General features: G+C 34.8%; 1 protein-coding gene across 1 annotated transcript in view; it reads left to right on the forward strand.

The window, feature by feature from the left end:
* JPH2 (junctophilin 2) overlaps positions 1-9,730 on the forward strand; it is a 223,990-nt gene extending 214,260 nt beyond the window's left edge. The window contains exon 6 of the mRNA XM_053689809.1: positions 9,050-9,730. The gene's annotated coding sequence lies outside the window, so the exon portion shown is untranslated. The remainder of the gene's footprint in view (positions 1-9,049) is intronic.
* The last annotated feature ends 5,900 nt before the right edge of the window (positions 9,731-15,630 follow it).

Raw genomic sequence — 15,630 nt, forward strand, 5'->3', positions numbered from 1 at the left:
GGTGGTTCTAAACATGTGCATTTGGGATTTATTTTTCTAAACAAATGCATAATATTGCTGCAGATAGCAGCATTCAACTCTTTCAGGGCTGGATTTATTTGTATAATAGTAGTGCAAATCTAGATCTTTGTGTGATGCACTATTAAACAAATAAAGCCAGCTTTAAAAATAGTCGAATTATGCTACCAATAGCCATATTCTGCATTTGTTGAAAGAAAGAAAAAATGGGGTTTCATATCCATTTAAGCAGGTCACATGGTCATTTTGTTCACTATACATCAGTTTATAACAGAAAAATTACGTGGCTGTAGTTAGTCTTGTTAACCCTAGAGATGGTGCTATTTAATCATTGCTCCAAAATTAAAGTTATATTTATACATACAGTGAGGGAAAAAAATATTTGATCCCCTGCTGATTTTGTATGTTTGTCCACTAAAAAAGAAATGATCAGTCTATAATTTTAATGGTAGGTTTATTTGAACAGTGAGAGACAGAATAACAACAACAAACTCCAGAAAAAAACGCATTTCAAAAAAGTTAAAAATTGATTTGCATTTTAATGAGTAAAATAAGTATTTGATCCCCTATCAATCAGCAAGATTCCTGGCTCCCAAGTGTCTTTTATACACGACCTGAGATTAGGAGCACTCTCTTAAAGGGAGTGCTCCTAATCTCAGCTTGTTACCTGTATAAAAGACACCTGTCCTCAGAAGCAATCAGTTAGATTCCAAACTCTCCACCATGGCCAAGACCAAAGAGCTGTCTAAGGATGTCAGGGACAAGATTGTAGACCTACACAGGGCTGGAATGGGCTACAAGACCATCGCTAAGCAGCTTGGTGAGAAGGTGACAACAGTTAGTGTGATTATTCACGAATGGAAGAAACAGAAAATAACTGTCAAGCTCCCTCGGGTCTGGGGCACCATGCAAGATCTCACCTCATGGAGTTTCAATGATCATGAGAATGGTGAGGAATAAGCCCAGAACTACACAGGAAGATCTATTCAATGATCTTAAGGCAGCTATGACCATAGTCACCAAGACAACAATTGGTAACACACTACACTGTGAAGGACTGAAATCCTGCAGTGCCCGCAAGGTCCCCCTGCTCAAGAAAGCACATGTACAGGCCCGTCTGAAGTTTGCCAATAAACATCTGAATGATTCAGAGGAGAACTAGGTGAAAGTGTTGTGTTCAGATGAGACCAAAATTGAGGAGGAAGAATGCTACCTATGACCCCAAGAACACCATCCCCACCATCAAACATGGAGGTGGAAACATTATGCTGGGGGTGTTCTCTGTTAAGGGGACAGGACAACTTCACCGCATCAAAGGGACGATGGACGGGGCCATGTACCGTCAAATATTGAGTAAGAACCTCCTTCCCTCAGCCAGGGCATTAAAAATGGGTCGTGGATGGGTATTCCATCATGATAATGACCAAAAACACAATGCCAAGGCAACAAAGGAGTGGCTCAAGAAGAAGCACATTAAGGTCCTGGAGTGGCCTAGCCAGTCTCAAGACCTTAATCCCATAGAAAATCTGTGGAGGGAGCCGAAGGTTCGAGTTGTCAAACATCAGCCTCGAAACCTTAATGACTTAGAGAGGATCTGCAAAGAGGAGTGGGACAAAATCCCTCCTGAGATTTGTGTGCAAACCTGGTGGCCAACTACAAGAAACGTCTGACCTCTGTGATTGCCAACAAGGGTTTTGCCACCAAGTACTAAGTCATGTTTTCCAAAGGGGTCAAATACTTATTTCACTCATTAAAATGCAAATCAAGTTATAACTTTTTTGAAATGCGTTTTTCTGGATTTTGTTGTTGTTATTCTGTCTCTTACTATTCAAATAAACCTACCATTAAAATTATAGACTGATCATTTCTTTCTCAGTGGGCAAACATACAAAATCAGCAGGGATCAAATAATTTTCCCCTCACAGTTTATATGCATTCTATGGGGCCAATTTATTAAATTCCGGGAGGACATGATTTGCTGTAGCGAATCATGTTCGCCCGACATTGCTAGATTCCGACAGCTTAACATTCCACAAGCATTTCTTGTGAAATGCTTGTGCATTGCCGCCCCCTGCACATTTGCGGCTAATTGGCCGCTAGCAGTGGGTGTCAATCATTCCGATCGGATCGGGATGACTGCAGTCCACCACCTGAAAGGTGGCGGACAAGTTAAAGAGCAGCGGTCTTATGACCACTGCTTCTTAACTTCAGTTTCTGGGGAGACAGAAACTTCAGGGGTAGATTCCAGCATCCGCTTGTTAAATCTACCCCTATATATAAGCAATTAAGAACTGCTTTGCCAAAATCTGCACACAAAACAAATGTATAAAATGCACTGAAAATGTTCCTTTTGATTGCAAAAGCGGCATTGTTATATAAATAAATAAATATAAATGAACTTCTAAATTGGCAAAACGTACACTGTGTAGAAAGTTTAGGGTCAGAGTCCAGAAGCCTGCAGGAGCTACTACAGCCTCAATGTTAAACTTCAGGAAAAGCAGGTAAAATAAATTACAACTATACATTACAATGTTTGTAATTTTTATTATGAATAGTTAAAAAATAGTTATTGGGAATAAAATTAAGAGTTTAATGTTCCTTTAAATAAGTAATGTCCCTATTTCGGTAAAAAAAATATATATAGTCCTAAAAAAGTCCTACCCTAATTATTAATATTTTAATACAAATTAAAATTGTTTATTTACAAATCTTTATGCATGTGAACGTTCTGAATGCAAGGAACCCTGCAAATAAAAAGCAAGTCCTTCCAAGAGTTTAGGTACTACAAGTGCCATTCACACTTTGTTAAGACTGATCTCAGGTGCATCATAAAATGAAGTGATTTTATTTGATACAATTAGTAGTAAATATAGTTATATAAAGCTATTTTTGCTCCTTCGTCTAGCAGTTTCTAGTTAACCCAAAATAAAGATGAAAACAAACATTATAATTAGCAGTTTATAGCTACCCATAAATCAAGATGAAAACAATAAACTTACGCCTAGATTACGAGTTTTGCGTTATGAGCTGTGCGGTGCTACCATGCTGTTTTTTCTCACCGCTCACTTACATGCAGCACTGGTATTATGGGTTTTTACAAACCTGGCGTTAAAAGGCAAGAAGTGAGCGTAGAGCAAAATTGTGCTCCATACCGCACTCCAATACCAGCACTGCTTAAGTCAGCGGTGAGCTAGTCGTACGTGCTTGTGCATGATTTCCCCATAGACATCAATGGGGAGAACCGGCTGAGAAAAAGTCTAACACCTGCCAAAAAGCAGCGTAAAACTCAGTAACGCAGCACCATTGATTCCTATGGGGAAACACATTTTATGTTTACACCTAACACCCTAACATGAACCCCGAGTCTAAACACCCCTAATCTTACACTTATTAACCCCCGACATCGCCGACACCTACATTATATTTATTAACCCCTAATCTGCCGCTCCGGACATCGCCGCCATCTACATTATACTTATTAACCCCTAATCTGCTGCCCCCAACATTGCTGACACCTAATTATATTTATTAACCCCTAATCTCCCTTCCCCAATGTTGCCGCAACCTACCTACATTTATTAACCCCTAATCTGCCGCCCCCAACGTCACCGCCAATATTCTAAATTTATTAACCCCTAAACCTAAGTATAACCCTAACCCTAACACCCCCTAACTTAAATATAATTCAAATAAATCTAAATAAAATTACTATCATTAACTAAATTATTCCTATTTAAAACTAAATACTTACTTGTAAAATAAACCTTAAACTAGCTACAATATAACTAATAGTTACATTGTAGCTATCTTAGGGATTATTTTTATTTTACAGGCAAGTTTGTATTTATTTTAACTAGGTAGAATTGTTACTAAATAGTTATTAAGTATTTAATAACTACCTAGCTAAAATAAATACAAATTAACCTGTAAAATAAAACCTAACCTAAGTTACACTAACACCTAAGACTACACTACAATTAAATACATTCACTACATTAAATACAATTAAATAAATAAATTAAATTAGCTAAATCACAAACCCCCCCCACTAAATTACAGGAAATAAAAAAACAAATTACAAGATCTTTAAACTAATTACACCTAATCTAAGAGCCCTATACAAATAAAAAAGCCCCCACAAAATAAAAAAAAACCCTAGCCTAAACTAAACTATCAATAGCCCTTAAAAGGGCCTTTTGCGGGGCATTTCCCCAAAGAAATCAGCTCTTATACCTGTAAAAAAAATACAAACACCCCCCCAACAGTAAAACCCACCACCCACACAACCAACCCCCCAAATAAAAGCCTAACTAAAAAAACCTAAGCTCCCCATTGCCCTGAAAAGGGCATTTGTAGAGGCATTGCCCTTAAAAGGGCATTTAGCTCTATAGCTGCCCAAAGCCCTAACCTAAAAATAAAACCCACCCAATACACCCTTAAAAAAATGCTAACACTAACCCCCGAAGATTCACTTACCGGGAGAAGTCTTCATCCAAGCGGCAAGATGTCCTCAACGAAGCCGGCAGAAGTGGTCCTCCAGTCAGGCAGAAGTGGTCCTCCAGATGGGCAGAAGTCTTCACCCAGACAGCATCTTCTATCTTCATCCATCCGACGCGGAGCGGCTCCATCCTCAAAACATCCGGCGCGAAGCATCCTCTTCAAATGATGTCTTCTTCGGAATGAATATCTCTTTAAGTGATGTCATCCAAGATGGCATTCCTTAGATTCTGATTGGCTGATAGAAATCAGCCAATTGGAATTAAGGTAGAAAAAATCCTATTGGCTGGTGCAATCAGCCAATAGGATTGAGCTCGCATTCTATTGGCTGTTCCAATTAGCCAATAGAATGTGAGCTCAATCCTATTGGCTGATTGGATCAGCCAATAGGGTTAAAGTTCAATCCTATTGGCTGATTGCATCAGCCAATAGAATTTTTTCTACCTTAATTCCGATTGGCTGATAGAATTCTATCAGCCAATCGGAATCTAAGGGACGCCATCTTGGATGACGTCACTTAAAGAGATATTCATTCTGCAAGAAGACGCCGTTGGAAGAGGATGCTCCGCGCCGGATGTCTTGAAGATGGGGCCGCTCCACGCCGGATGGATGAAGATAGAAGATTCCGTCTGGATGAAGACTTCTGCCCATCTGGAGGACCACTTCTGATGACTTCGTTGAGGACATCTTGCCGCTTGGATGAAGACTTCTCCCGGTAAGTGAATCTTCGGGGGTTAGTGTTAGGATTTTTTAAGGGTGTATTGGGTGGGTTCATTTTTTAAGTTAGGGCTTTGTGCTGCAATAGAGCTAAATGCCCTTTTAAGGGCAATGCCCATCCAAATGCCCTTTTCAGGGCAATGGGGAGCTTAGTTTTTTTTTAGTTAGGCTTTTATTTGGGGGGTTGGTTGTGTGGGTGGTGGGTTTTACTGTTGGGGGGGTGTTTGTATTTTTTTTTTATAGGAAAAAGAGCTGATATCCTTGGGGCAATGCCCCACAGAAGGCCCTTTTAAGGGCTATTGATAGGTTAGTTTAGGCTAGGGTTTTTTTTTATTTTTGGGGGGCTTTTTTATTTTGATAGGGCTCTTAGATTAGGTGTAATTAGTTTAAAGATCTGTAATTTGTTTTTTATTTTCTGCAATTTAGTGTTTTTTTTGTAATTTAGCTAATTTTATTTAATTTATTTAATTGTATTTAATGTAGGGAATTTATTTAATTATAGTGTAAGATTTGGTGATATTGTAACTTAGGTTAGGTTTTATTTTACAGGTAAATTTGTATTTATTTTAGCTAGGCAGTTATTAAATAGGTAATAACTATTTAGCAACTATTCTACATAGTTAAAATAAATACAAACTTCCCTGTAAAATAAAAATAAACCCTAAACTAGATACAATGTAACTATTAGTTATATTAGGGTTTATTTTATAGGTAAGTATTTAGTTTTAAATAGGAATAATTTAGGTAATGATATTAATTTTATTTATATATATTTAAATTATATTTAAGTTAGGGTTAGACTTAGATTTAGGGGTTAATACATTTAATATAGTGGTGGCGACGCTGGGGGCGGCAGATTAGGGGTTAATAAGTGTAGGTAGGTTGCGGCGACATTGGGGGCGGGAGATTAGGGGTTAATAAATATAATGTAGGTTGCAGCAATGTCCGGAGCGGCAGATTAAGGGTTAAAAATGTTATTTTAGTGTTTGCGATGCGGGAGGGCCTCGGTTTAGGGGTTAATAGGTAGTTTATGGGTGTTAGTGTACTTTTTAGCACTTTAGTTATGAGTTTTATGCTACGGCATTGTAGTGTAAAACTCATAACTACTGACTTTAAAATGCGTTATGAATCTTGTCGGTATAGGGTGTACCGCTCACTTTTTGGCCTCCCAGGACAAACTCGTAATACCAGCGCTATGGAAGTCCCATACAAAAAAGGCTTTACAAACTTTACGTAAGTCGGTTTGCGGTAAGGCCAACAAAGTGTGCGGTGCTCCTATGCCTGCAAGACTCGTAATAGCAGCGGGTGTAAAAAAGCAGCGTTAAGACCTATCAATGCTGCTTTTTTACCTTAACGCACAACTCGTAATCTAGCCGTTAGTATTTATAATGTTAATGTAAGTGAAGCCTAAAACTATGCAGAAAAGAGTAAGCATTCTTATTTTTATTACAAGTAGTATTCTCAAATAATTTAAAACCAGAACAAAATCAAGTTCACTAGTTAAATAATGTATTTCAAATATATCAAGGTAAGAGCTGGTCTTACACTTAACCTCTAAATTAAAAGTAGAGGAAGAATTTGAAAATGATATAATTATCAGATACACTAGATGGCAAAAAGTATGTGGACACTCCTAATAATTATTGAGTTCAGGTATTCCAGTCACGCCCATTGCTTACAGGTGCATACAATCTTTTAATTAAATTTCCATAGACAAATATTGGCAGTGCAGTGTGCTATTATTATGAAGTGGAATTATCTATGAACAGCAGCAGCTTCGGCACAAAGTGATAGACCACTCAAACTAACAAAGCACTTGCTACAGAGCTCCAAACTGCCTCTGGAAGCAACATCAGATGAAGAACAGTTTGGGGAAGGCCCTTTCCTTTTACAGCATAACTCTGCCCCTGAGGTCCATGAAGACATATTTTGACAGGCTTGGTGTGAAGCAACCTGAGTGGCCTGCACAGAGCCCTAATCTCAACCCCAGTGAACATCTTTGGGAAGAATTGGAATGGCGATTTTATGAGCCAGACCTTCTGGTCCATCATTGGTTCCTGACCTCACAAATGCTATTTTTGCTGAATTGGCACCAGTTCCAACAGACGCACAGAGTGTTGGCTGTTCTAGCTGTAAAGGAGGGACAACTCCATACTAATGCCCATGGTTTTGGAATGTGATGTCTAACAAGTTCATATCGGTGTGTATCTATCTATCTATCTATCTATCTATCTATCTATCTATCTATCTATCTATCTAGTAGGTAGGAGGATACATGAATCCACAAACAGGTAGTAAAATGCCAGGGTGCTAAGAATAATGTAGATAAAGATTATAGAACAAGGCACTCACTGGACTTGTAAAGTGTCTAAACTAATTTATTCCTCAGTGATGTTTTGGGGTGTTCACCCCTTCATCTGACCAACCCGAAACGTCACTGAGGAATAAATTAGTTTGGACACTTTACAAGACCAGTGACTTGAAAATAGGACACACCCAGCAAGCACTCCAGGATCAATGTCCAGCAAGACCTTGATCAAGATAGGAGCGAATGCTGCTTTATCCTATTTTTAGGATTTACAAGTATTTTTTTTATCTTTACATGTATGCTTTATTTCAAACTTGTGTTGATGAGAAACTGTGTCCAGTAGCGGGAGCGAGCTACATTCATTTAAATGTTGCGACCGAGCACACAGTGTTGCAGAGATGCGCTGTGTAAAATCCAGACCCGCTCAGTAGAGCAAGGAGCAGCGTTCTGGTAAAAGAAGGTTTTAGTTACAATTTCTCTGCAATCCTTTAAAGTATAAATGTGCCGGTAAGCTAATGTTATATAATTCTGCGCTATGTGCAGAATTATATAACATTAGTTTGTAAGTTTACTGCCCCTTTAAGATTTTCCATAAAAGCTTCACTGTCCTTGTTCTTTTTTTCTTTTTTTCAATTATTTATTGTTTAAACAACAAAAAAAATGGTGTACAAAAGAAATGTTTTTAAATCATTGTCATTTTTAGTACAGTTTAAAAGGTTTTGAAAATGAAAAGCTGTTCAGGTACATCCAATGAAAATTTTGGTGAGGTCCATTTTTGTTGTTGTTGGGGCAATTAGAGATACGTTTAAATCAACTAGCACTATGATCTCCAAAAATAAATCTGTGAAAATAAAATCTTCGTATGCATTAGTGCATGTTCATATTGCCCTATTGCTCTTTACAACGGGTTAAACACATAGTTTAAAGGGACAGTCAACACCAGAATTGTTGGAGTTTTAAAAGATTGATAATCCCTTAATTACCCATTCCCCAGTTTTGCATAACCAACACAGTTATAATAATACACGTTTTACCTTTGTAATTACCTTGTATCTAAGCCTCAGCAGACTGCCCCCTTATTTCAGTTCTTTTGACAGACTTGCATTTTAGCCAATCAGTGCTCACTGCTCGATAAATTCACGTGCATGAGCTCAATGTTATCTAAATGAAACACATTAACTAATGCCCTCCAGTGTCCCTTTAGGTCAACCCCTGATTGGCAATGCAATAGTACACAGTAGCTACATGTTTAACTACTTTGCAGTGATTAACACACTATAAATGATCTAACACCTAGCAGTATGCTGTGTAGAATGTTGTAGTGTCAGGTATACAGTATTTTCACTGTACAAGCAGAGGAACAAGCATAATATTCAAGCTAAATAAATAATACAAAATATTTATTGCAATTTGTTTTGTATGTTTGGGAGGTTGTAGTTTGAAATTAGTATTCCTTTAATTTACAGTGATCATGATGTGATAAAAACTGTACTTTATTACATTTTTTAGGAATATCATAATACAAAACATGGATTCTTAAAGCAGCTTGAGAAGATGTCAGAAGAAAAGCCGATTTGAACCTTGATGGGTTTTAAAGAGGAGAAACATAGACAATCAATTCACTGCCGCTTACTGGCCTGTTCTATTCAACAATGATATCAAATGAATTTTTCTTGTATTTTTTTTTCCAACCACTCCCTGAAATGTTTAACTTGTCTTGTCTGAAAAGGAAGAACCTAGAGCTGAACTGGCGTATATCACAATGACAAATGTAAGAGGATTTTTATCTGTGAATTCTAGTACTGAAGATACATTTTATCTTTGAGGAACATGGGTTTAAGTTATGAATAAATATGAGTAATAAATCATTTGAATGGAAATATTTATATGTGAACTTATTCACAAAAAGAAACTACTTACATCTTAGCTTCTGATAGTTTTAACATTTGAATTCATTTTTTTTTTTTTTTCAGTGTGCTGTTTGAATGATATAATGTTGTAGGAACAAAATGATCATGGTAACATGTTTACACATTTTATGCTATATCACTGTTATATCACCCCATGTCTTAAAAATAGGATTTTTAATTGCATGTAATTTTGCTTAATTCCTAGTGCAATTTCTGTAGTACCGGAAATGCCACATGGTCTTTAAAAAAAAAAATAAAGTCTGGTGATTGGTTATTTCAACTTCCTTATACAAACTCATTTGCTGCAGCTTATAGTTTTAGATTGTATAAGAAAAATTTATAAAGAGAGTTACTACTTAAATATTGGTGAAGGTTCTAAGCACATGGATGTGACATTTGTTTCATGGTATAGCATGTTAAAAAAAATGGTGTATCTCAAATGTTAGTTTTTGAAGGGAATTTGATCACACTTCTGGAAATAATCTGGAAGAGATAAAATATATTACAATGTAGAGGGGTTAAAAACTGTAATTAGGGGGGAGTGCAAATAATATTCATTAGCTGTTTTTGTTAAAAAATAAAAAAAAAAAATGATTGAAGTATCTTATTCTTACTAAAACATGACATTCTGAAAGAGCTTGCAAAAATCTCAAAAAGTATTTGTCTTTAATAAAATAAAAAAGGATAATCTTTCATTTTAGCCTGAGACATGAAACACAATGTTTTTATTTTATGATTCAGATGGAAAATTTGATTTTAAATAACTTTCCACTTTACTTATATGATTTAATTTGTTTAGTTGTATCCCTTGTTGAAAAGGGTACTTAGGTAGGCTCACAAGCTGCTGATTGGTGGTTGCACATATATGGTTCATGTTATTGGCTCACCCAAAGTGTTAACTAGCACCCAGTAGTGCATTGCTGTTTATTCTACAAAGAATACCAAGAGAATGAAGCAAATTAGATAATAGGAGTAAATTGGATAGTTGTTTAAAATGGTATGCTCTATCTGAATCAAGAGAGAAAAACTTTGGGCTTCATGTCACTAAGGTGTAAATTTAATAAAGAGTTTTACTCCATTAACCTTAGATGTTGTTTGTCAAAATAGCAAAGCAACATACACTGATATTCTCAGATTTATTCTATTGGATGGGATATTATTGATTCATTGCTTAAAAAGCAACAGCATGCATTGAAAATATATATTTTTTATTTTTTGGCCTTAATTTCAGTTTTTATAGCAATGTATCTACATTTTTTGTTGAAATCTGGAGTAAATAGCAAAATAATTTGTGAATACACTTTGGAAGTTAAAGATTTCATAAATACCCTAAATGACTTCTAAAATTATGTTTAGCTATGTTTTTAGAAAATATCTGTGGATAATATATACACAGCACCATTGCATATTGAAAAATAGCACCCTTAAATTACAGGTAGTAAACCATTTATCCAAACTGTTTGGGACCAGGATAGGTTTGGATTTTGTAATAATTTGGATTTTAGAATATTTACATCTGTAAAATGGGTCAGTTTGAAGAGGGGATGGGACCAAGTGTAAACAACAATATCTCATGATTACTGTACTATCATTCTGAAGGTACTATGCATACAAAAGTATCAATATTTATAGTAAACTACCTTTAGGTTGCATGTATAGGCTGTATTATGACATGTAAATATTGCCTAAATGACATAAGATATTGTTGTTTACACGTGGTTCTATCCCTGATAATAATATTTGTTGTTTTAAAAAACTATTGACTGTTATTTGCATTTTAGCACACAAAAACCAAACCAAAGACACAAGCAGAGAAGATTGTGACTTACAGGCAAAAAAAAATAAAATGTAATTTTTGATAATTTTCTTTTTATTTTTTTTAAATATTAATTGAAAAGTTTTGATTTCGGAAAAAGTTTGTATTTGAGAATACGTTTGGATTTTGGAATTCCGGATTTGTGGATTTGTACCTGTACTATGAAAATATTAAATTACTATTACTGAATTTTGTTCTGAAATATCAAGTCTCAATGTTTTAATGGGACATTGTACTCAAAAAAGAATGAGTTTCAAAGAAAATATATATACTGTACATTTTTTCATTATTGATGCAAACCAAATCCACTTTTTTTCTGAGACTATAAGCAAGTGATCTGTTGTACCCAAACATGCACTTCATATTAGTTTCAGTTTAAATTAAAACATATTTTACTTAAAGATTTTAAACTTTTACCATGTTAGCTGCTGCTCTTTGATATACGTAGTAGAACCATCTTGAGTACTATGTCCCTTTAAGATAATATGCTTGTTTAGGTAATAAAGCAATGCATGGATATAAGTTAATTTTACAATTATAAAAAATAACCTGAAAGTGACACACCAAACCTGTTGTGAGTCACATTCATAAAAAAATCCCCAGGCTAAAGTATTGGTTACTTTAAAATTGTGTGCATTAAAAGATACACACATTGTCACCACTGTTTACCATGGGACTAGCATATTCTATGAATATTATGTCTGCTAATACATTTATGTTATGTATACGGTAAATCTCTATTTTTGAGAAACCTTTGTTTAAAAGGTAAAATACTTAATTAAGGGCTGGATCTCAATCATTTGCAATTTAGACAGATTGAGTCAAATAGGGAAAATGTTGCATTCAATCTTATTCTAAATAGAGAATCCTTTAAACTAAAAAAATAGTTTAGATTAATTAAAATGTACAGTAAAATATAAATGTAAGAGTTTAAAAAAATATTGTTCACTTATACATATATATATATGTGTGTATGTGTGTATGTGTATATATATATATATATATATGTGTGTGTGTGTGTGTATATATATATATGTGTGTGTGTGTATATATATATATATATATATATATATATATGTGTGTGTGTATGTGTGTGCATATATATATACTTATATATATATATATATATATATATATATATATATATATATATATATATATATATATATATATATATATATATATATATATATATGTGTGTGTGTGTGTGTGTATATACACACACCTTTGACTATACTCCCTTGTCGCTACCACCTCTACATGGAAACATAATTATAGACATGGCTCATATATAACAGAATATTTAGCTGTTACTACCCAATGATGGAATATATGCTTTAAAAAAAAAAAAAAAAAGTATTTGTGAATGTTGCGTTATTTATATACTATTTTATAATTGTGATGGATTATATTTATTTATGCAGTATAAATGTTCAACATTTTCATTGTCAAGGGGAACCTCAACACCATGTTTTCGAAATGTGTTGCAGGTATTTCTGACAGTGAAATAGTTAAATGGATACTGACACTCTAAAATATAACATTTAAAACTGAATTGAACTAATTATGCTTTCTAAGGGTTTGTGATAGTAAGGAAAAAATACTTTTTTTGTTAAAAACACCTGTTTATCATTTTTAATAGATACAAGTTAAATAAAATAGATTATAAAGCCACAGTCTCTATTATTTTGCTCTTGACACCTGGTGGCATAATATTAAAGACTGCCATGCAAACTCCCCATGAATACACTCAATAGCTGCTGTGCATGTGAGCGTTTATATGTGCTGCATGGGGGTTTAAAGGCTCAATAAACTAATAATAAACTAAACTTATACTAAATTATGATGATAAGTTTGCACTGTGCTTTTGATGTCTTGCCAATTTTTTTCTTCTGGCTTCGATTCTTTAGACAAATAATTATTTCCTGTACAGAAAGTTTTTTAACGGGATACTAAACCCACATTTTGTTCTATCATGATTCAGATAGAGCATGCACTTTTAAGAAACTTTCTATTTTACTCCTGTTATCAATTTTTTCTTTGTTCTCTTGCTATCTTTATTTGAAAAAGCAGGAATGTAAGCTTAAGAGCTGGCCCATTTTTGGTTCAGAACCTGGGTAGCACTTGCTGTTTGGTGGCTAAATGTACCCAGTAAAATCAGCAAGCGCTATCCAGGTGCTGAACCAAAAAATGGTCTGGTAAAACAATTGGTAATAGGAGTAAATTGGAAAGTTGCTTAAGATTGCATAATATGAATTTTGAAAGAAAAAAATTGGGTTTAGTATCCCTTTAACCTGCTTGAACAAATCATGTTTTTCTGGTGACAGTGTCCATTTAAATGTTTTGTTTTTTTTTTAGAAATGAATGCATAGAGTGACATTGTATAGCTGTAGGTGTTTGATGAATTAATCATGTAGTTTTACAGATCAGTTTATTTGATTATATGGGACAAGCATCCTCTTTTTCATGGATGCCAGCAAACTATTTTCATAGAAAATTTCAACAAAATTAATTTTATTTACAAAGAATTATTTTAATGCTATAGTAAAAGACTACTGAGAATGTTGTTTTGTAGTCCCTTTCTCTTATTCTTCCATGTGCTTTTGTTTTTAGACTCTATATTCTTTACCTATAAATGTACAATAATGTTGAGAAGTCCCATGTGGTTATACCATTTATATACATTTGCTACCTATAAAATATCTAGAAGGACACTGCCAAATGATATTGCAAGTGTGTACTAAGTTCAATTTCTTCTGTGTCCTAAAACTGGACTTTGTTATCTTAGAAATGTCTGGTATTTCTGTGGTCTCTAAAAAGAAAACTAAAAATTCCTTGTTAGGCAACTGGTAGAAACATTTACTTTAGAAAAAAAGCAATGGCACCACTCTTATTTTATGAGTGGGAACACAATAATCTCTTGTTAATTAACAACATTTGTTAATTTATTTGCATACAGAGTGTAGAGGTGCAAAGTATCAATATTGAAACATTGGAAAAGACAATACCAGCATAGACACTGGAGAGGATACTATATAAAGCACTCTTCCCTCTAATGTAGGAATTTTGTACAAATGGAATATAAAATATATTAACTTTATTAGTTATAATTAAAAATGGGTAACAATATAAAAACACTAGCAGCAAGTAAGTACTGTATCCAATTGTATTCCTCCAATATGACAGGTAAATGCTAGTACTGGGTTATTTCGATCTACCCCTGGACATATATCCTGCTCATATGGATGAGGGGCTAGAAATAACTATAATCCACAATTCATTGTGGAATAGTAGTGGGTACCTTGGAGATGACTGCCTGAAATATATACTGGCCTAGTGGGTAAGTGACTATCACTATACAACACTGCAGGTTCAAAATAAATAAAAGTAAACTCAAGGGGCAGATACTGGGCGGGTAGTTACACTTGCCCAGTCATATGTGATAGGGCTGCATCAAGAGTCTGATGGTGTAGTGCAGTGTATACAGTCAGAATGATAACCGTGTAATATTGAGATACGCTCAGATATTTAGTCATGATACCCCTTGTATTGTGACACTAAGTGTCCTTATCTCAATGCTTTCTTTAAGCAATAGTAACGTAAAGTGACAACCATAAATGCCCCCCTTAATAATGTTCACTGTAGGTAATCAGGATGAGTAGGGGAGGCATTTATGGTTGTCACTTTACGTTACTATTGCTTAAAGAAAGCATTGAGATAAGGACACTTAGTGTCACAATACAAGGGGTATCATGACTAAATATCTGAGCGTATCTCAATATTACACGGTTATCATTCTGACTGTATACACTGCACTACACCATCAGACTCTTGATGCAGCCCTATCACATATGACTGGGCCAGTGTAACTACCCGCCCAGTAGCTGCCCCTTGAGTATAATAATTATAAACTTAAAAAATGACACTGAAGGTTTAAAAGTAGAGTTGTCCAATGTTCTTCTTCTAGGACTAGAGACATAGCAGGGTTTTGTGCTTAATGTGAGAAAATCTAGGTTTAAAGGGACAGTCTACCTGAGTTATCTTAAAATCTTACTTTAGATTAAGCTGCAAATATCCTCCTGTGCCCTTTTTTTTATCATGCAGCAGTAACAGTAAAATAGTTATTTTAAAAAGTCTATTGTTTCTGGTCACTTTGAAATGGCTGCCAAACTCTGCCCACTGATGACATCACGATCTGGGCTGCATCTATGCACTCTGCTGAATAGCATTGTATGTTGAATCCAATTAGTGATTCTTTTGTAACTAATGAAGCCTTTAATTCAGCCCTGATTGGGATGTCATCAGTGGGCAGAGCTTGGCAGCCATTTTAAAGTGACCAGAAAAAAATATTAATTTTAAAATAA

Source organism: Bombina bombina, chromosome 1 (assembly GCF_027579735.1).
Source record: "Bombina bombina isolate aBomBom1 chromosome 1, aBomBom1.pri, whole genome shotgun sequence".
Lineage (NCBI taxonomy): Eukaryota > Metazoa > Chordata > Amphibia > Anura > Bombinatoridae > Bombina > Bombina bombina.